This window comes from Pseudopipra pipra, chromosome 6 (assembly GCF_036250125.1).
Source record: "Pseudopipra pipra isolate bDixPip1 chromosome 6, bDixPip1.hap1, whole genome shotgun sequence".
In the NCBI taxonomy this organism is placed as follows: Eukaryota; Metazoa; Chordata; class Aves; order Passeriformes; family Pipridae; genus Pseudopipra; species Pseudopipra pipra.
In genome coordinates, this window is record NC_087554.1 from 35,689,893 (window position 1) to 35,711,715 (window position 21,823).

The 21,823-nt window shown below is 36.2% G+C and overlaps 1 long non-coding RNA gene across 2 annotated transcripts in view; it reads right to left on the minus strand.

The window, feature by feature from the left end:
- Positions 1-2,397: 2,397 nt before the first annotated feature.
- LOC135415960 (uncharacterized) overlaps positions 2,398-21,823 on the minus strand; it is a 38,546-nt gene continuing 19,120 nt past the window's right edge. Inside the window, exons 2-4 of one of the 2 annotated variants that reach the window (XR_010431367.1) lie at positions 18,302-18,370; positions 8,741-8,880; positions 2,398-7,818 (exon numbers count right to left, since the gene is read on the minus strand). This is a non-coding gene — a long non-coding RNA (uncharacterized LOC135415960). Of the gene's footprint in view, positions 8,881-18,301; positions 18,371-21,823 lie in introns of both variants that reach the window. The other variant, XR_010431366.1, reaches the window with a different exon arrangement.

Genomic DNA, 21,823 nt, shown 5'->3' on the forward strand with positions numbered 1-21,823 from the left:
GTATTCACAGTCACAATCAGTATCTGTGGGAAGAGAAAGTAAAACTTTGCGAATTTCAAAAGATGGAGTGTTTTAAGCACAGGTAAGAGGAACGCTAACCTTCTTAGTGACAATTTGTTTATCAGACTGCCTTTCTTTTATGGTAGCTCAGTGCTGATAGCTGGGTTGGGCTGTCTGGAAATGGTTTAGTGTGCTCTGTCTTGTTTTTTTTAAAAAGAACTTGAAACAAATTTGAATGATTCAGAGCTTGCAACTGTCTCCAAGAGTTGTTCTCATTCTTCAAAATAATGCAGAAAATGTTGGAGGCAAAATATTTTCAATATTCTTAGAAGAACAAACACAAGAGTCCTAATGTAAAAAGTAACAATGTTCTCTTGCCCGACAAGGACTGCTCTGTAGTACCACTAAGCCAAATGGGCTGAAGACAGATTGTTAAGCACAGAGAATGACAGTTACTTAATTCAATAACTTGGCTTGCTGGTAGAACTTGATCCCTATATTTCAAAGTGACTGGAAAAATGACAATTTCAGGAGAGAGGTTCTATCAAAAGATATCATAGAAACCTCTGTCTCAAAATTGCAGATATAATGCTGAAAAAAATAAACCTCTTTTCAGAAGTTATGGTCAAGTGGACAAAAAACTTCAGAAATAACAGCAACTGTATTTAATGTCTGCGTTAAGTGGATGATGATGCAGAACTTGGTGTAAAGATCATAAAGAGGATGTGTGGGAGTTTCACCCCCCAAAAAATCCAGTTTTCAAGCTTCTCCACAATTTGCCTCAATGTACGAGAGAGAAGGTTTCAAACAGGTACAACTCAGCATGGAGGAATTATATCAAACTTTATTACTAACACAATAAATACTATAGAAACTAAAAAGCAAATAAATACACAGTATTAATACAATCTCTACCACCCCTAGGGGTCTTCCCACATCAGTTCAGAAGAAAAACCCTCCAGAGCGATAGTTAAAGTCTCTCTCTCATTGGGGTATCAGGGAAGGGGTTTTTTGCACCCCCACCAGCTCCTCGACTTCTGCTGAGGTCTTCTCCTGGGCTACAAGGGAACACTTGTTTTACCAGGTCTTCATCACAAGGTCCAGGGAGTCAGCTTTGAGTCCTTTCTCCCTGGTTCGTGAAGGTTCCTCCCAGACAGTCTTTCTTCTCCAGGTTGCAGGGTTTCTGGATCTTGCTCAGTTTTTATACCCCAGATAGTTTTCACCAAAAGTCCTTACCCAGAAAAAGCCTGCTCGGTTTGGCTTCTCTCTGTTACAGCTGCTGCAGCTTCTCAGCTTCCACATGTCACGGGGTGACATTCATCCCCTCCTGCATTCCTCCTTCGAGTTTCGGCTGCCCCCGCCCAAACCTCACGTAGAGCCTCCTCCAAGCCCTTCGGCCCGTCTCTCCGTTGCTCAGTCTCAGCTCAAGGTCGCTACCTCTGCCCCGCCATTATAGGGGGGGAGAGGGTAGCAGCAAGACTGCTTCGGTCATTCTCCTCTGCCTCAAGGTCTTCCAGCTCTGCACGATCGCAGCTGCTTCTCCGGCTCCAGACCACCCCTTGGCTCATCTCTGACTCGGTTCCAAATGCCGTGCCTGCCTGCCAGGGAGGCTAGCTCCAATTCCCTGTCTGGCCTCTTAAATCCATGCCACCGCCTCTCCTGGGCAGTGGGGGAGGAAAGCCCCCTAGCCTTGGTCACAGGCACCCAGTTCAGTTTTAATACTGTCCTGGGCTCCCCACAGCCCAGCCATTGGGGGAAAGAGGGCCTGACCCCCCACAAGGGGCCCACAGGCCTCTCTCCTCTCTCCTCATGGCTCCGAATCTCTCTCTCACACTGCCAACAACTTCCTTCCGACTGTTGTAATATCCTAATTTCACAGTGGCGAAAAACAGCTCCAATTGAGCCCCTCACCGGAAACTCACCTGGGACCAACCACTTTCAGCCCGCCCTCCCGGGAGGGCAGCTCAAACCACCACAGTATGTTATAAGCTAGAAGTATGAAACCTAAAAATTAAAAGGCTAAGGTAGAGATATAGCAAACTAAGTGCAATAAGCTATATTACAGTCTAATATACACATTATTATGTAACTATTTTAGAGATAATACATTTTCTAAAGGGCTCTAAATCATAAAATGAAAACTTCTATTATATCCCAAGATACAAAGAGTGTAAGTAGGAAGTCAGCAAGCACCAGCATGTTGTCTCTAACAAGCTGAATTTTTTGTTGAAGAAAACTTGTTTTATCTTCAGAGAATTATCTTGCAAAGAGGATGATAAACATTTGTTGCAACAGTGAAAGAGTGAAATGGTTCTTTAACTGATGTCATGATAGTTCAAATGGAAGAGTTTGTATATATAACTGTATATATATATATATATATATAAATCATTTTTGAATGATTTTATATAGCAATTTTTCAAGGACAAGTTTCGTCAACAGAAGTCAAATTTTTCATGAAAATACTGCTTCATTCAATCTATCAATCAGACGAAAGCTTGCAGCTAGGCTGAAAAAAATTCAGGAGGCTGAAAGTTTAAGACAAAAGAAAATATTAGAGCTTAAAAAAAGTTAATAATGCAGACAGGGACAGGTGATAACACCAATTCAAGCCATTCAAGTTCAATTAAGGAATCTATTTTATATATCTTTTTTAAAATTATTGTTTTGCCATGCCCAATATTCAATCCAGATCTTGCAAGAAAGACTGCTGTTTGATTGAAAGTATAGGGAAACATTTGTAGGCCCACCAAACACAAGCAAAATATATGTCCATAACATGTTTTGGGCTATAGTTCCAATTTCAGCTACGATCAACTGATTACTGAGCTTCATCTTCTTCAAGCAAACTGTCATATTACAGAAAGATCACTGAATTCCATTCAGAAATATCTCTGTTTATTCACCCAAACTGAATGTTAGCTCTTTTTTTTGAATCCATGAAGTTGATAGAAATTTTTTTAAAGGTACTGGCAGCATATGCTGTAAGAGAGAGTATTTCAGTGCTCTCTGCCATATTAAAAGGTAGCTTTGACCCACAGTGAGAATCCTGACTTCCATGGTATGTAATTTTATTCTTACAAAGTATTGCACTAGACTGGTCAGTACAGATGTTGTAGAAGGGCTCACTTTTCAGCAAAAAGAGGTGAAAATTGCTTTTTGGAATTTTACTGGAGTTGTAAAAAATTTTTTGTACTTATTTTAAGAATCACAGTCTTACTACATTTTATTGTTTTGGTTTCATTTTGTTTTGTAATGTGACCACATTTTGAAGTGAAATAAACTACTTTTCATCCCAGAATTTAGGTTTTTAATTTATTAGTGCAGCTGCTACTCTGGTGTGGGGGAACGGAAAATAATGGAAGACTGCAGGAGAAAAGTCAATGAAAAGTCTTTTGAGATTGCAGTCATTGCTATTTGAAAATTACACTTTGTGTCTCAAAATACACTGGTCCCTGGTGGAATCTACATATTTTAATTAGCAATCTTTTTTCATCAATCCAGCCTAAGTCTACACTGACCTGAATTTAAGGGGTACATCTCACACAATACCTCTGGGAGAGTGGATGACAAATATCATTGCAAACTCTATTTTTCTAAGTATTTGCAATAACTGTATTAAAGACCAACCAACCATCCAAGCAAATAAAAACAAACAATGAAGAAACATTATAGAGAAAAAAATTTTACTTATTTACATATTATCAAGTCTCTTAAGACCAACCAGGGTAACCTGAAAAAATCAATATACAAGAGGTAGAAACGAGTCATAGGGCAATCTTACCTTCAGGTAAATAGACCATGTAAATAAAAAAGAGAAGGAGAAAAAAAGATAAGGTGAAAGTAATTCCATTGCTGAGAGGGTTTCTCTACTGTTCTTTCCCTTCTCTCTCCCAAATCTTGATATTTAACATTCTGGTGCCAAAAATACCCAATTACAAATAGGGACCTGTCCAATAAGCAAACCACAGTTACAGGGAATTCTGTTACCAATGTCATAGTTTATAGAAGCTTTGTGATTGCAGTAAAGACTATGATGTGTTAGCTTTCCCACTAAGTGCTCACCTGAGGCCTGGGGAAAAGTCACCAGTTACAGTCTGTGTGGGGCAATTGAAGATTATCAGACTCGCTTCGGAGAAAGAAGGGACTTAAAATGTTTTGTACTCTTCAGTTTTACAAACATAAAATAATAAATAAATTATAATAACAATAAAGTAAAGAGTGAATATGATAGATGACTCTGAAATCATAAAAAGTCATGGATACAATGAATAGGAATGAATATTCCCTATTTTCCATAGTGTAAAAACAATGAAATGCCAAACTTAATACTTTATCACTGAAATATAGGGTTATAGTGTGGAAAAGGGAATAAAGTGGGGGCAGAATTAGTTTTACATTTACATGAAAAAGGGAAAAATTTTGAAAAATTTTTTCTAGAGCAATATATGGATTGTTTCTCATTTTGTATTAAGATTTCAAAATGTTCTGACATCTTTTAGATATTAGATTAAATAAAACATTACATATATAAAGTAGTTTTTCTGTAGCTATGACACATTTCCCTGTAGATGTTGACTCTGTTATGGAAGTCTTAGACAACTGTGAAGAGCACACACAAAGAGAAAAATATTCAGTCAATTCACCTTGATTAAGGAACACACTGAAGGTACAACATTTAGATTGAAATCCACAGTGTTCAACCCCCCACAATATGAGAGTATTTGGTGTTGTTTGTATCTGTTTATGTAGGTGAAAATCTGTTTATACAACAGAATTATGAACAGCGTGAGACTGTTTACATGTAAGGTTGTATTTTGGAATCATTTCTACTCAAGAGCTGAATAAAGTAGAAGAGCAATATATTATGAATCTTTGGTAAGCAGTTAATGCAGCTGCTTATTCTATAATGAGAAAAAAAATGCCAGATAAGCTCTATTTAAAGTTTTTTACTTGAGGAGGTCAATATATTATTCTGTACTTTCATAGAGTGATGATCCGACAAAATTTCAGCAATCTTGGCATAAATTATATTATACAAAATTCACATAAATTACTATTAATATATTTGCTGAGTTACTTGCAATTTGTCAAAAGCTATTTCCACTTAGAGTTTAAATACTGTGCGAAAGAGATATGATGAAAGCAGTCATTTAGTCTCTATATGACAGTGAGTAAATGTCAATTACCTTTTCTTTCTACAGCTGCATAATCAGAGATTTTCTGTTAAAAGAATGTTTCCTTTTCAACCTCTTCTTGTTGCTCATATGAATGAAACAATTATTTTTTCATTTTTCATTGAAGCATACTCCTATACATTATTTTTATAAATTTTATTATGTTAAAAATTATACAGTGAATTCCTCTGAAAATCCTTGCATTGAATACTAAATTATGCAATAATTCTGCAAGCAGGAAAGAAAATCTACATGTGTTATTGAGTCATACTAAGTACATGAGAAACAGAGAAAGAGCTATTAAAGGTACTAGATATGTAGAGGGGAAGAAGGTAAGAAAAGGAATATAAAAGTAGAAAAGAAAAAATTATAGTAAAAGTATTCATACATATCTTATAGAAAAGACTAAGATATGCTCTTTGGTAATTCTAGATATGCATTTGAGATGTTACAGAACAGAATTAATCAACCTTGCCTTCATGAATACAGAATCCCTCTTACTAAAAGGTTTAGTACTACTCTTATATTGGTTTATATAAAATGCAACAGTATTAATGTTCCATAGCTGCATATTCTTACTATTGGACTTGGTTTGATAGTCTGAACAAAAGTGGCCAGAAATCAAATTCTGTTGATTCAGTGCCACTGGTCTCACCAGCCTTGCAGCCATATCTCAGGGCAACTGAGTTTCAGCAAATATGCCAGAGGACACTGTTAGAACATTGGAAACAATATTCTCTGGATTTCAGGTTTTTTCATTACCTTTTGAAGCAGGGCCATAAACAAACTAACATATATGTGTGTGAGATACAAAATATTACACTTCTTACCTAAATGTAGGTATATCATAGCTGATGAATGCGTATGTTCTACATCTATAATCATGTGCATGACCTTTTCTGAATTAAGTGATGAATATCATGCTGTGTTGAGAATTATTTCTTTTCTCCTCTATAGTAGTTTTTTTCCTTTTCAGATCTGCATAATGGAAGTGAAAAGGTAAGATGCACTACTGTCATGGTGGCTTATTCTATCTTCTCTTTCTTTTTCCTTGTCCAATATAAACAAGAATATTGGCTGCATTAAATGGAAGCTTTTGCTATCTCTTTTGAATAACGTTGACCATCAATTATTACACATAAAATCTAATTAGCGGGTTGATTTCATTCACTATCTCTGGAAAAAATGTTTCATTACTATGCTAATAGAAATAGCTCCTGTTTCTACACTGTCCTGATAGACTGTAATATGAAGCCACTAAAAGTCAAATTCCTTCCTAATTTATAGCCTGTGCTATAAAGTGCTGGCTAAAGGTTAAAAGGCCTGTGTTATCCAAGTCTCTGAAGTTATACCACAGAATTTAGCTATTGATGGCTCTATAGTAGTTTAAAACTCAGTTATCTACATTAGCATAAACTGATATATAGTATATTAAACCCAGTTTTATATGTTAGAGTCTAGAAAACAAATATTACAGGTGACTGGTAAATAAAGTGACATATATATTTTTAAAATCTTAATGATTACCAAGAATTAGTGCAGATGAGCCAGCACAATTTGCATAAAATCATGACATTGTTCTGTTTAGGCTGTATCTTACATCAAGAAATTGTTTGGTGTGGTGCCAGGAAAAGAAGATACCATTTGTCTTTCATATACAGAATGAGTAAAAACGTACCATGAAAAATCATCAGGTTGCATGTGTAGATTTCACAGTCACACATATTACAATCCCAATAGCTAAAGGCACAATCTGTATTTGATTTTGCCATCTCACTAGTGTGAGCCCTTTAGTAATAATCTTTCCAGTTAGCAAAACTTGTTTTTCTTCAGCTATCATCAACCGGCCCAGCTGTCAGCCATAAAATTTCTGTTAATATATGCTGCTTTAATACCCCAGGACTAGGTACTTTTTTGGGGTGCAAAGTTTTTTGAAATTTAGCCCAAATGACCAGTAAATAGATCTGTATTATTGAGTGAAATAAAAACTTTTTTTTAACCTAAAGTTCAAATATCTTTCTCATATTGCTTAATTAAAAAAATTCTTTTAGACAGGTTTGAAGTATGATTATTTAGTACAGGGAAGTTAGAATTGCTGTTCGAGAAACATACAATACAAACCTAGCACACTTAACTGCATTCATCCCTGTGCAATCCTGAGATCGACTCATTGTTACATTTAAACTGAGACGTTTCAATTCCCCCGAGGCCTTCTCCCCAGGGATCCTCCTTCCCAAGCCTTTTTCTCAGAGCTATGCCTGTATTTTGAAAAGAAATCTGCTGGGATAAGAGCTGAGAAAATGAAATCCAAGGCAGGGGATCAGAAAGTGTGAGTATGCAGAACAGAATAAAAATGGGACCAAAAGAGGACAAATAAAATTGCTGGATGAAAGAACAGTAGAAAGCACATGGCTACAGGCTAAGAGAGAAATTTCTTCACCAACACCAAATCCTAAGGCTGATTATAGGATACAAATATAAGCAGTATTGCTCTTGGAATGGAAAAGATCATTTATTAAAATCTGAATATTCCAATATATGATTTATTTTATTCTTCAGTATTCGAATTTTCATACCATGTGCAAGTGGAACCAACTTTCACCTGTTACTTCTATCTAAGATGAGCAGCATTTTATTTCTTCTGAAATGAAAGATGTTATTTTTTGAAGTTATAAAAATGAAATACTCTAAAACCAGTTGTTCAATGAAACACATAAACCTACCAAGAGCCTTGATGACAATGAATTGTTTCTCTCATTTTGCAAAACTGATATGTCATATATTCCAAACACCAAACATATTGGAAACGGCAACAGAAGTGCCAAATGATTTCTTTTTCAGTATACAAGACCAAAGATTTCAGCCAGCATTCTCTATTCTGAGCTCATAATCTAATCTAATTAGATCACACTGATCTAATCTAAAAACCTCTTTTGTATATTTTGGGTCATCAAATATAAGATTACTTACTACTTGAGAAGGAGTGAGTTGAGCTAGGCTGATTTTATCCCATGCTCTGATAAAAAAACCCAACTGTGTTACAGTGTTAGTGTGTCTGAGTTCTAATGCACAGCTACCATGTCAGAAGTAGTACAACTGGATGCATACACGAGCAGCTATTGTTGTTAAAGACACTTCATCTACATATGTTTAGGTGGAACTCATACAATCCATGAACTTCCAAATAGCAAATGGTAACAGAGTGGGTTTGTGAAGCTGAAATGTTGCACAGCCATTAAATAGTATCACCTGACAGTCTGTATACCTACCATTTAACAAAAAGTATCCCTACCACTTAACAACAATTAAGCTTCCTGGAATGTAACTGAAAATGACATATCCAATGAAATTGTTATCATAGAATCATACAATTATAGGATCATAGAATGGTTTGACTTGGAAGGGACCTAGGGCACCATTTAGTTCCAACCCCCCTGCCATGAGCAGGGGCACCTTCCACTAGACCAGCTTAATTGTGTCTTGCCAAATCCAAGTGTTAGAGAAAATTCTTGTTTGACAAATGGATCATCATTAGTCCATAAAGGGTCAAGGGGATGTCCTACCTGCACTCCAGCTGCCACTGAAGAAGTGCAAGGGCCTCCAACAATCTCTGTGTCCCAGCTGCCAGTCCGCTATAGTTACCTCTGGTATCCTAGAGAGTGCCAGCTCTCAGGCAACTATATCATGCCACATTCTGTTTTGTCTATCACAAGGAGAAAGTAGGACATGAAACCCAAACATCTGATTTTGACAGAGTGAACTTTGTTTGGATTGCACTAAAGAGAAAGCTGCTACCAAAAGTTTCCTAGATGAGCGATAGACCTTCAGATTGGAGGATCTAAATTCTCCTCAAAAATACTTTTCCATCTACCCACGACAGGTAATGAAAACAATATTTTATTTGTATCAGCCCCTTGAACCCAGTGAATAGATATAATAATAAATGGCACAAAAATGTAGGCTTGTATGGAAAAGTCTGAGTGTGCAATTCTTCCTCCATCATGAAGGGTGGAGCTGTGCATGTGGGCCCTACCCCCAGGAGCATTCCCAAATCTCTCTCTGTATAGGTAAGGTGTACGAATTAACAACTTTGCTGATCATCTCACCTCACGTAAGTCAGTCTAGTACAGATCCAATATCTTCAGTGTAGTAAACCTCTCAAAAAAATGTCATATAGCAGCAATAGCAAACTGTCATCCTCTGGAAAAGAGAAGTTCTGTACAGCATTGTGTAAATGCAAAAAAATTGATTACATATTTTGGATTTGTTCATGGAAAATCTATTTGTTGCTGCTGTTTAATATAAAGACTAAAAGAGCAAACATTGTCTTTCTCTTCTGTACATTTTTCACTTGCTGTTTTGACTGAGAAAGAAAGTGAAAAACTTCAAAGGAATTTCTGAAATATTTATAAGTTGACCAGGACTAGAAACATCAAACATATCCAAGTGAGTACTTTCCCCGGAAGAATTTCTAAACCAATTTTCTATTTTATATCTACCATTTCAGGAAGACAATTCCTGACAAGGAATTTCTTTTTATTTTATTGTCTGCCTAAGAGTAGCATCATAAACTTGGTATATACTGGAACTCCCAAATACTATTTCTTTCAGTTACAGACTTTAATAGTCTATAGATTCCAGTCCCAGTCTTGAAGCACATAAATATAAAGTTTACTGAATGACTCCTCATACTGAAATTTTTAAAAATTTATAATCTTCCATTTACATCTAGAAATGTAGTTAATACCAAAATACAGCTAATAATCACAAAAAAATGTGGAAGTATTTTAAGAAATCCTAACAAGATTTAAAGACCAAAGAGAGGTTGTCATAGGTTTATTTGTTCTAAAAAACCAGGCAGGGAATTTTTCTTTCCCCTGCATTGCTGTAAGGAGGGAATGTTGAACAGGGGAGGGTAGTTTTTGCCTAGTGTAATTGACACACACAAAGGAACCAACCAGCAGATCCACATTCTAAGCTGATGGCCCTCTGAAGACTGTGGGGAGGGGTGATGAGGTTTTTTTTTCCTCTTCTCGGAAGCGGGAGGCACTTCACTTTTGCCCTAACTCAGTCAAGGTGTGTGTTGGAGGGGTCTGAGGATCACTTTATTTTTCGGCCTGGTCATCTGGCTGTTTTCTGGCCCCAGTTTTCCTCGGTTTTCCTGCACCCTGTTCTGCCGCAGTCTAGACCTGCTCAGACTTCATCAGAGAGGCTTGACCCACCCATGAAAGAACCTTTTGGGAAGGAGGTTGCCCTTTCTCTCCTCTGCTCCTGTGTTAGCAGCAGCGTGCGTCCATTGATGTAAGTGGAGAAATCCTGGCCACAGCCAGCTGCAGAGAGCATGAGTTTCATGGGAAGAGCCACCTTTTTCCCCTTTCCTCCTTCCCCTTCTGGGTGGGGGAATGACGATCTCCATTTCGGCTTCTCCCGCCCACCGGGGCCCCACATGGCGGCCACCAGAGATCAACAGCGCCCCCTGCCGACCAACACCGAGCACCTGCAGGCTCTGCTCCTCCAGTGATCCAACAGCGCCCCCTGCTGGTCGTGGTTGGAATTGCGCCAAGAAAAGCGGAAAGTACTGAACTGTTTCTGTTTTGAAGGGGATTTTTTGGGTATAGGAGTACTGCTTTCTTGGTTTTGTGTTCTTTTGTTGTTCTGCCAATACACATACATCCTTTAATAAAGGGCTGTTATATTTTTCTTTCTCCATACTTTCTCAATTGAAGCCTCTTAATTTTGGATTTACAATTGCTTAGAGGGAGGAGTTTGGTCTTCCTCATAACTCATCCTCCTTAGGAAAACACTTCAGTCCCATTAAACTGAGACAGAGGTCCAAATAACTGTCTAAATTTTGGATGCTTATCAGAGATAAATTGTCATATTTAGAGAGGTTAATATTTCTCTAATTTCCCTTTGGGATATGTTTCCCATTACAGTGTGAAATTGCCCACATAACCAGGATTAGGTTTAAACTTAGATACCTCAGAGACGACAGTTACCTTTCAAATGAGAGGAACCAAAACCAAGACGTAGTCTTAATAAAGAGGTTATAACTTCACTGATTGTAACACGACTGCATTAAAGATTGGTATATTGAAACATTACACCTACACAGGGTACTTCAAAAATCAGAAATGCTAAGTTGTCATTCTGTAATACGAAATTATCATCCTTGCAGATTTGACTTTTTGAAGAAGATTTTTACTCTAAAGTATATATGAGGTCAATAACATCTTGCTAGTCTCTGTCAACAAAATGGTATAGACATTCATTTTTATTTAAAAGGGCAGAGAAATCCCTTTGAAGACATAGATTTGATTTTTTGATTTGTTATTCAAAGAAGCATCCAAGACATAATTTTGTGTTTTAAGCATGTCATTAATTCAACTCAACAGAGGTTTAAGTATAGAGCCTATATTGCAACATTTCAGAGCTGAGAGGAGAAGTAAAAATAGTTTTATTGTAAAAGATCTGGGCCTTGGTATTTCCTAATTTTACAGATTTTACTGAGTATGTTATTTTTTCCTGAATTTCTCTTTTTCTTTAAAATTCAGAGGGGGAAAGAGTGAAGACAAACTGGAAACCTCATTCTTGATGTTACTTCAAATTAGGCATGTCTGAAGAAGGGCAACAAAGTTGGTGAAGGTTTTGGAAAACATGTCTTATGAGGAGTGGCTTGGGCAACTGGGGTTGTTTAGTCTGGAGAAGAGGAGGCTTGAGGAGGCTCTACAACTAACTGAGAGGAGATTGTAGTGAGGTGGGGAGTCAGCCTCCTCTGTCATATGTCAAGGGAAAGGATGAGAGGAAATGCCCTTAAATTGCACAGGTGAAGTTCAGTTTAGATATCAGAAAAAAAAAATCACTGGAAGAGAGATCAGGTGTTGGAATCAACTGCCCAGGGAGCTGGTGGAGTCAAATCTCTAGAAGTGTCCAAGAGGCATCTGGATATGGCACTTGGGGATATGGTTTAGGGCTGATCATGGTGGTGCTAAGCTGACAATTGGACTAGATCATCTTGAAGGTATCTTCCAACCTTGATGATTCTGTGATTCAAATAGTCCAGCAACCCAGCCCTTAAGGTCCATGAGAATTGGCTGAAGGCTCAAGGACAAAAGATGAAGATGGAAGGTGGTTTTATGCAGCTTTTGTTCACAAAATTGAGCACATTCTCACTAAAAATCTGATTTTCACTCTATATTAATCAAATGATGCTTTAACTGATACCAAGATTAGCACAGTTTCAGCTGTGAAACAGACTAAGATTTTGAGAAGACTATGTATTGCTATCTATTACAGAATACAAATGCCTTTCTCACTTGCTTTTGATTTAGCTATAAGGCATATAAGTCAAGAATGACACATTTTCTTTTCTTAAAGAAAATATAACACTAAAACTAGTATTGGAGATGTCAAATCAACATTGCAAATGTTGGAAAAATAAGATGACTAGTCTGTGAAACTTCATTAAAAATAAATAGAGATTTTCAACTATCAATTTCCTCTTTAAAATTTTATCACTACTGTCTAAAATTCAATTTGAATTTAATTTAATTTTCAAGTTGGGGATAATTTAGTCTACTGAGAATATATCTTTGGAGCAGTACAGGTTTTCTTCAGTAATTGCATACCTCATTTCTACTGGTTTCTAGCAAAGAGCAAAGGCAAGGAGTAAAGATAAAATACCATTGGAACTCTATCTGATGACAGGTGATGTTATAAATACTATTAAAGATTTAACAGTAGGAGGCTGATGATGGAATAGTGTCAAAAGGCTTTTTCAGCTGCTAGATAATATAGTGAAGCATTGCTGTTGTTGTAATTAGGACAGCAATAAGTCAATTGCTGTAGAAGCAAACAAGTCTTTAAAGCTTCCCATGTCCATAGAAACAACACATACTTTTCCTGTTCCAGTGAATACCAGAAAAACACCCCACCATACTATACAAAAAAGTGACACACATGAACATAGTCTACCTTAAGAAAAAAAAAAGGCACCTCAAGTGCATTCAAGTGTCTGGGAACAGAAGCCAGCAGCACTGTGAAAGCCTGCATAATGTAGTTCACAATGTAATTAATGTTTTAATTTCCTGTGGAATACACACTAGTGTCTGAAGTGGTAAAATTCAAAGAATGACTGATAAAGTCAAAGTTTTTGAAATGCTAAAATAAAGAGCAAAATTAACTTTAGAAGTCTCTCAATCCTACTCTTTCCTTCTGTGAAGAACCTCATACTCCCATGGAATACTCACAGAATCCTAGAACATTGGAAGAGTTAGAAGAGACATTCAAGACCATCTAATCCCAACCCTTCCTGCCCTTGCAGGGACACCTCCCAGTAGACCAGGTTGCTCAAGGCCTTATCCAACCTGGACTATACCACTGCCAGGGTTGGGGCATCCATGACCTCCCTGGGCAACCATCCTTCCTTCCTTCCTTCTTTATTTGCCTATAGTTTTTCTCTATCATGTTGTTTTGTGTTAACCCCAGCTGACAGCTAAACACCACAGAGCCCTTGGCTCACTCCCCCCGGTGGGATGGGGCAGAGAATTTGAAGGGTAAAAGTACTAAAGACCTTGGGTTGAGATAAAGAATATTTAACAGGTAAAGAAAAATCGTGTGTGCAAGTAAAGCTAAACAAGGAATTAATTCACCACTTCCCATGGGCAGGCAGGTGTTCAGCCATCCCCAGTAAAGCAGGGCTCCAGGACGGGAAGTCAAATTCCATCACTCCAAACATGCACCCCTTCCTCCTTCTTACCGCAGCTTTATATGCTGTGACACCATATGGTATAGAATATCTCTTTGGTCAGCTGTCCCAGCTGTGTCCCATCCCATCTTCTTTCTCACTCCCAGACTCCTTGTGGGCGAGGTGGTACAAAGAGCAAAAAAATCCTTGACCCTGTGTAAGCCCTACACAGCAGTAATAAAAACACCTCTATATCATCAACACTCTTTTCAGCACAAATCCAAAACATGGCCCCACACTATCCACTGTGAAGAAAATTAGCTCTATCCACCAGTACACACATGAACTCAAATATAACAAGAGCACTTGTTGATGATACTTTGATTGATGGTATTCTGGTGATCCTAATATGTCCCTTCTAACTGAGGATATTTTGTGATTCTATGATACTCTTAAGTAAGTGTAGCTTCAGAATACATCAACTTTGTTAAAACCAATGTGATCTCCAAAGAAGAATAGAGCATACAAAACTGAAAGGAGTAGAGTACTAAAATAATAAGGTAAAAGCCAAGGAAAGCCCAAATATTAATGCAAAGTTCTTAGATAAGAAATGAGTGAGTCATTTAATTCTATTCAGAAAAGAGAAAACATAAGAAAACTTCTTTGGCAACATTTCCTCAAGTGTTTCAATACTGCTTACACAGAGAAATAATGATGAGAATAAACCATCATTGAGTTGACCTGTCTCATTCATTGTTGCTTTGAAAAAGTCTGATTATTTCACCAGAATCAAGACTTATTTATTTTATTGATTTATTTTGAGTCAAAGCAGTATGTGGGATATTGTGCTGTTATTCTTGGAAAACAAATCTTTTTGTTACTTTCCCAATTTTTAAAAATAATATTAGGAATCATAAATAAGAAATTCAGGCTTTATACTCAAAGGAAAACTGGAGTACATGATTTTATGTTAGAATCTGGAACAAAAGATTAAAAAAAAAAAAAAGGAAGAAACTTCTTAATTGCTGTTTCCTTAAAGACTTACATGGCCTTATTAAATCTGGAACCAGTGAAGAAGAATGAAGCAGCTGTTAGGAGTCTGAACAGAAACCAAACAACCACTTAAGAGCTTTATTGTTTTATTTTTGTTCTTAGAGATTTATTTTATTTTATCCCATGGCAGTTTATGAAAGAACAAGAGGAAAACATTTGCTTCTGGGAACGAAAACAAGCATCAAAATTGAAGCAACTGAAATGAAAACATTGTTATTGTTTCATTTCTCTAGGATACATCTTCATGCAGAACATTGAACATCTGTCAAAGAGTAAGGAGATACTGATGAGGTTCAGAGCCAGATTTTCAAGTAAGTAGTTCCATGAGCCAAGGAACTTGATTTTTAACATTTCTGGTGTGCAAGAATTCTCCCTTTAGTAAAGGGATTACTAAAGTCTCTTTCCCACATCTGGCTACCTATTTTCATAAAAATCATAGGAAATTTTACAGTGTTTGAGACCAAAACTTCATTGTGAAGTAGATTCAAAAGTGATCTGAGAGAAGCTCTTTCTCTCATATGCAGAATTTGACCATGTATACATTGTTACATGTGCCAAAAAACCCCCTCTATGTCCTTGCCTTAGCATGAAACTAAAGGACTGCAATTTGCAACCTAAGCAGTGAGACAAAACAAAGGCTTTTTGAGGGTGATCCTGGAGATCAAGCACATTCAGAAAAGCCCAGTCACAAACATAAGTTTGTTGGTCTTTCCATATTTGTTATGAGATATGCAGACTAGCTTCTGAGCTCACAGTACTGACCCCAGCAGTGGTTTCATTAAAATACTCATATTAGGTAAAGGAAGGTTGGTACTTCAAAAGAATTGCAGCTTGTGTGATTACATCCTATGTCACTAACCTTAGAAAAGATTAAATCCTTAGGGCTGACTGATGGGCAGTTTGTGATTTCCACAGTGCTTATGATTTGCAGACTAATAGAGTGACTGCTTGGAAGGCAACTGTTCTGTTTAGCTGCAATTTTTTTAAAGTAATAAGGAATTATATTAAAAACACAGTGTACATAGTAAGACAATTTATTTTTAACTCATATGCTAACAAACACAGTGATGCTACTTGTGAATATGAATGGCAGAGGAAGTAAGAACACAGGCAGAAGGTCTTGTAGTGCAAAAGAAGACATCCTGATTAAAAAACCCTGCCTAATATAAATCTGTATGCAGTAAATCTATCGTTTTATCTAGAAAGGGTTATGAAATATTTACAAAATAAGCACTGAACATTATTTTTTCTGATTCTGCCATGTTTTTACTATATGTTGGGGCAGAAAAAGTCATATCAAGGAAGAAGAAAGCAATATGCTAGAGCCACAGCTAAGTCAATACTTTAAAAGCAGGCTAAGTTTTATTTGAGGAGCAAAGCCAGTTTCTGCTGCTGTAAATTATGCTTTTTCTATGCAAATAATGGTCAAAAATCTTAGTTTCTGATGCCTGTCATTGACTGGAGGGTGACCTAGCTTACATCATCAGAAAGGGCACCAGAAAGAGATAGCAGATGCCACCTTGCATTGCAATCATTCCTAACTAACAAATGTAATCAGTACTAAATGGACTAAAGGTATTTTATAAACCGATACAAATTTAGAGAAGTTAGGAAAAATATGACTAGTAATGGAGTGAGAAACTGAGAAGTGCTTCTTTTTTACTGCAGAAGAATGTATTGGCTAAAAAACCTATTCACAGTGCAGAAATGAAAGACGTAAAAAATAAAGATTACTTTACCAACATATTCATCAGGTTGACATAGTCTTAATAGAGCAGGGTATTCTTTCTCCAGCAGAGTAGCTGATGTTGGCAGTACTATAGTAAGGCTGGCAACTTATGTTAGTTCATTTTGCTTGTATTCCTTTTGGGGATACACATGCAGTATCTTGCCTAATTTGCTTTGCATTGATATGGCACAAAGATACAAAACATAAAAATTAATCCAAGCAACAACCAGACACACCATATATTAATGGGCTCAGCCTGGAGGGAGACTAGACCAGAGATGATGGTGTATGGAAAATTGATATGGACAAACTGACTAAATAAGAATATCAAGCTATTTATATAGCATTGATCCATTGGCTTGAGAGGATGAACGTTCCTGGGAGACCACAGTTTGTTCTAATAAGTTTTATTCCAGCTGCTGGGTTAATAAGAAGCAGAAAGTTATTAAGAGGAAATATATGCATGTGGAAATATTAGCTTCTGCCTCTGGTAATTTAAAGCTTATTCACATCCTCTTTATTCTTGTTTATAGAAAAAGGATAATCCACCTCATGAATCAACCCCAGTGTTTTCAGGACTGTTATCCTTCCCATTATTTAAAGAAAAAACTAAGGTATGAGGTGTATGAGACAATGTTTAACACTTTCCTAAATGGATCCAAGCTCTTGTGACTTACAGACCATGGCAGGAAGCACAGTTTACACCGGATTGTGATGCTTCAGTTTAAAAGTCTCGTTTTATAGATCTCTTCTGTCACTGATTTTTGATTTCTGAAGTAGCATCTTCTCTGTTGTAAACTGAAATAAGGTTGTTAGGAATATAGTTCCAGCCTATTGAACTATATGAACAGCACTGCAAAGGCTTAAAATCAAAATCTTATTACATTCTACTTACTTGGAGAAATCAACTACTTAGTCGCAGAAAGGCAGCGGCAACTTTCAAATAATAAATGATTCACAGGATTTGGAATATTTTGATTGTTTTAATTATTATAAGGGAAATTGGAAAATGCATATTTGGGCACCTCATGACCATTATGTAATTTTCATAGAAAACATGAATAATTTGAACTCAATCCTGAAGATGAAAGAAACAGTATCAGAGTGAAAATAAAATGAAGATTTTCTGAAAACTAGAACAACTCGAGCAATTGGTATAATAATTCAAGAACTTTCAAGTGTGCTCTGGAGAGACCCAAATTTGACATTTCTTTAAAAAGATGCCCTGCATATGAGAACATGTATGAAAGAGAAAAGCAAAAAGATTTTCTCTTTACTGATACAAGGTACATAAAAAACCAAAACACACAAATCTTTTTCTACTCAGAATATGGGCTTGACATTTTTCTGTTCGGATTTGAAGGGTCCATCCTCTCTGTGGGATCACTTGAAATCATGGACTTATGCCACAACTGAATAAACATCTCAGCTTTGGATGACATCCTTTCACTGAAAAAACTGCAGTGGATATTCTTGGATAGAAAATATTCCAACCATCCCAAAACTGATATTTTCCTAAGCCATTCTGTCCTGCAGTAAAGCTGACCACTACCCAGAAGCTGACCACTACCTATCAAACTTACATGCTCCTGAATGGTAACAACAGGTACTAGCCTGCTTTTGCCCTAGAAGCTTTCTCTAATACAACTACTTTACCTTGATGAACTTGCTGTCCAGAAGAGATTTTCCATCCACACAAGTGACATAGCAGTCTTAAAGGTGGCTCTCTGACAGAAAAAAGAATTCCCCCAGCGTGAAAAAGAAGTAAAATTGACTTGACAGCTTTGCAATGCAAATATAAGTCACCCTAAGCTCAAAGAACACTAATAAACTCCACAGAACACTTGTTGAAAAAAAACAAAAACAAAAACAAAAACCTAGGGGTTTTTTTTCAGTTTCAATTCATAGGCTGCTTTTTTGAATTTGTCTTCTTGCTAGAAATCACCAACACTTCACTTCATCTTGACAGACTTGGCTGAGAACTTGGCCTGAAATTTCTTCTGGTTTCAGTCATTTGTTGTCTATTGTCGAAAAATGAATTGTTTAACTTCCTTCCAAGCAAAAGCAGAAACTCATGAATGTCATGTCTCTTTTATCATTTATAATAAAGATATCATATTTTCAGTGATAGGCACCTGTTGCACTTACAACCAGGTTTGATGATCGATAGCATGCATGGCAGGAACAAAGCAAATTTCTGAACACCTGAGTGCTAACTAGCATTTATTTATAGCATGTGTTTCATTTTCTCCTCAACAATTTAGTACCAAGTGTTGGTCTCTGAATGACTAATAAGAACCCAGGTGGTGTCAGCTGGGATACTATTCTGATTAAAGTTGATTTTAAGAGTGCTAGAATTGAGTTAAGCAAAATACTAGGATTGGAGTTATAAAGCCTTTGGATTTTCTTATCCTGATGGGCATACCAGTCTTATACATGTCTGTGATCATCCCATTCTTACATTATTTCAATGCTGCATGCTTTGCTCTTTTCATAATAACCTAAAAGGGAAAAGAAATTTCATTATGCTCATAGTTCAGGTGTACGGAGAATTGAAGCATAGGAAGATTAAAAGTGGGATAAGCCTCACCTCACTTTAAGAATCTATCAAAACTACTTGTAGGAAAGAGAGATTATTTCTAAAGGTGATTTGTCCTATCCTAAAAAAGATGGAAGAAGTTGCCTGCTTGCATTATCCTCCAGTGGTTAGATACATCTAGATTAATCTAGGTAACTTGGTTGTTCTGTCTCCCTGGTTTTCAGACTACTATATGTAGGCAAGAAAAATTCCATTAGGTGATTTGTTCAAGGTCACAGAGAAAGTCTACAGAACATCAGGGAACTTAAAGTAGGCATCACATTTCTCAGATTAGCACTGTAATTGCCAGAGCAGACTTTAAACTTCTGTTTACTATTTAGTGTGAGATAATTTACCATCACTGCTCAAATCTTTGACAGAGAGAAAAAGATAGGTATAAAATCTCACTTCTCTTTCATTGTATGCTACATTGCAACCTGTGATTACTTGATGTCACTTGCACAGTTTTAAAACAGAGAATTTAGGAACTCAGGAAATATAATACAGAAGAAGTTTAAAAAAGACACTGTATTAACAAAAATGCCTTAGAATTCCTAGGTGGATTTTCTCTCAAAGTTAGAATAGAGTTGCACAACATCTATTAAAACATTCAATGTGAATGTTGGTGGGCTGACTCAGAAAACCAAGGCTCAAATATTAGAGCACAGAAGGTGTTTTCTTCAGAGAGTAACGTCCTTAAGAAGAAATCTACACAGATCTGACTCCCTCCCAAAGTCTTGTTCCCTTATGTCTTATGTCACAGTGTACCAAACTTTATTCTGTTTGCAGTCTTCAGTTTAGCATTTTCTGTCTATCTGGGAAGCAGGTAATGGTAATTAATCTGCCAGCCACTGTCTTGACTGGACCTTCAAAACTACACATTCAACATATTCAAGAGAAATGTATCTCAGGTTTCTTTCTGTATCATATTATTTGTTTTCTTTTTCACAGTTTTAAACTGCTGTGTAGTTTCAGTTGATGAATGCAGAAATACAATATCAGGTTACCAGAGACAGTTAAAGCTCAAAATTCTCAAGACAGTATCCACAATATCCTTCAGATATTGCTCTTCTTTCCTTTGCTTTTGAGCAGAGGAATAGCTTTTGAGCAGTATGAATGCAATTATAACCTACGTTTATATTTCTGTCTAGAATACAGATGTTTATGTTTCTTATAAATGTTTCAATGAGTTATACTGTAATTCAGCTAAAATAACTTGCAAAACTCTCATGTTTGCATTAAAGACAAAATGATAAAATGGGAGGGTTTCTTGTAATCAAAAATTAAACACTCTGGTGAAGGCAGAAGAACTTAACTCCAGTTATCGTCCTTGGAAAAAAAGGAGATTTCAGGAAATTGTTCACTGGAAATAATTTACTTCTTTTCATTAGGATCATTCACTCCAAATGTTTATTTTTTTACTCCAGCCTTTTTAAAAGAGCTCTGGACAGATTCTCTGAGTAGGTAATTTCATTACTGATGCCTACATTAAGAGAAAATTCAAACAAAACCAGAATAAAAACCTCCCCTTTAATAGTTTGCTTCAACTCAATCAAAATCATCAATAATTTTGTCCATAACTACATTCGATCCACTTCTCAGTGACAATGGAATGCCTTTAAATGAAAGAAAGTAGGATAAGATGGTAAAAGAGGTCTATATTCTCAGAAATCTGAAAAAAATAAGACCTCAGTTGTGATATAATCAGAAGTTCTTTGATTCACTAGAAATTAATAATTTTATTGTGGAAAACCATGCAATGGAAATCAATAACAAAAGAAAATCTAATAAATTCAAGGATATGTAGCATGTTTATACATTTTCTAATATTTCTTAATATTTTCTTTCCACAACTTCTGAAAAGATATATATCCCAGTTACTATTTTTAGGCAAAACTAAGCTGCAAGGAATGCTGTTAGCAGCAAGTGGAGCTAGCAATCTCTCTGAAAATTAGGTACCTTAATTGTCCAAGTTCACTGCTTTGAATATTGAACTACATGCTGTACTACTTAAAGTTTTGATCCATTCAAATCAAATTCTTAAATGGCAGGGTCAATGCCACAGTGAGTTGTTAGGGTAAAAAAAGGAGAAACCACTAAATGATTATAGAATTCTAGTATATTATGCAGTTTTATTATGGCAAAATGCCCAGGCCTCATAAAAGATAAATAAGGTTCGAAGCAGGGGAAGAGGAGAAGAGTGTTGTTAAATTTAATAGAAGTTCTTTTATCTTTTATCTTTTTTTTCTTTTTTTTTTTCTTTCTTTTTTTAAAATGGCAAGGGAATGCAAAAGACATCAAAGCAGTTTTCAGTTTTCTTATAAATCTATAAGAAAATGAATTTCAGCAGCAACTTTTCTACTTTTATTACTAAAGTTCTTTTGGATTCTGAAAGGGAGTATAATTCAGTGCTTGTCAAATTGTTTTGGAGAAATATAATAAATCCAATATATATATGGGAAAAGTTTATCAGCTTTTTTTGTATATATAAAACATGTACAGTTACTGGATCCTTTTTCTGATTTATTAAAATGACTTTAAAGAAATAGCCTATCAGATCTGTCTGTAAGAATTTCACTTTGAGAAGTACTCATTAATTT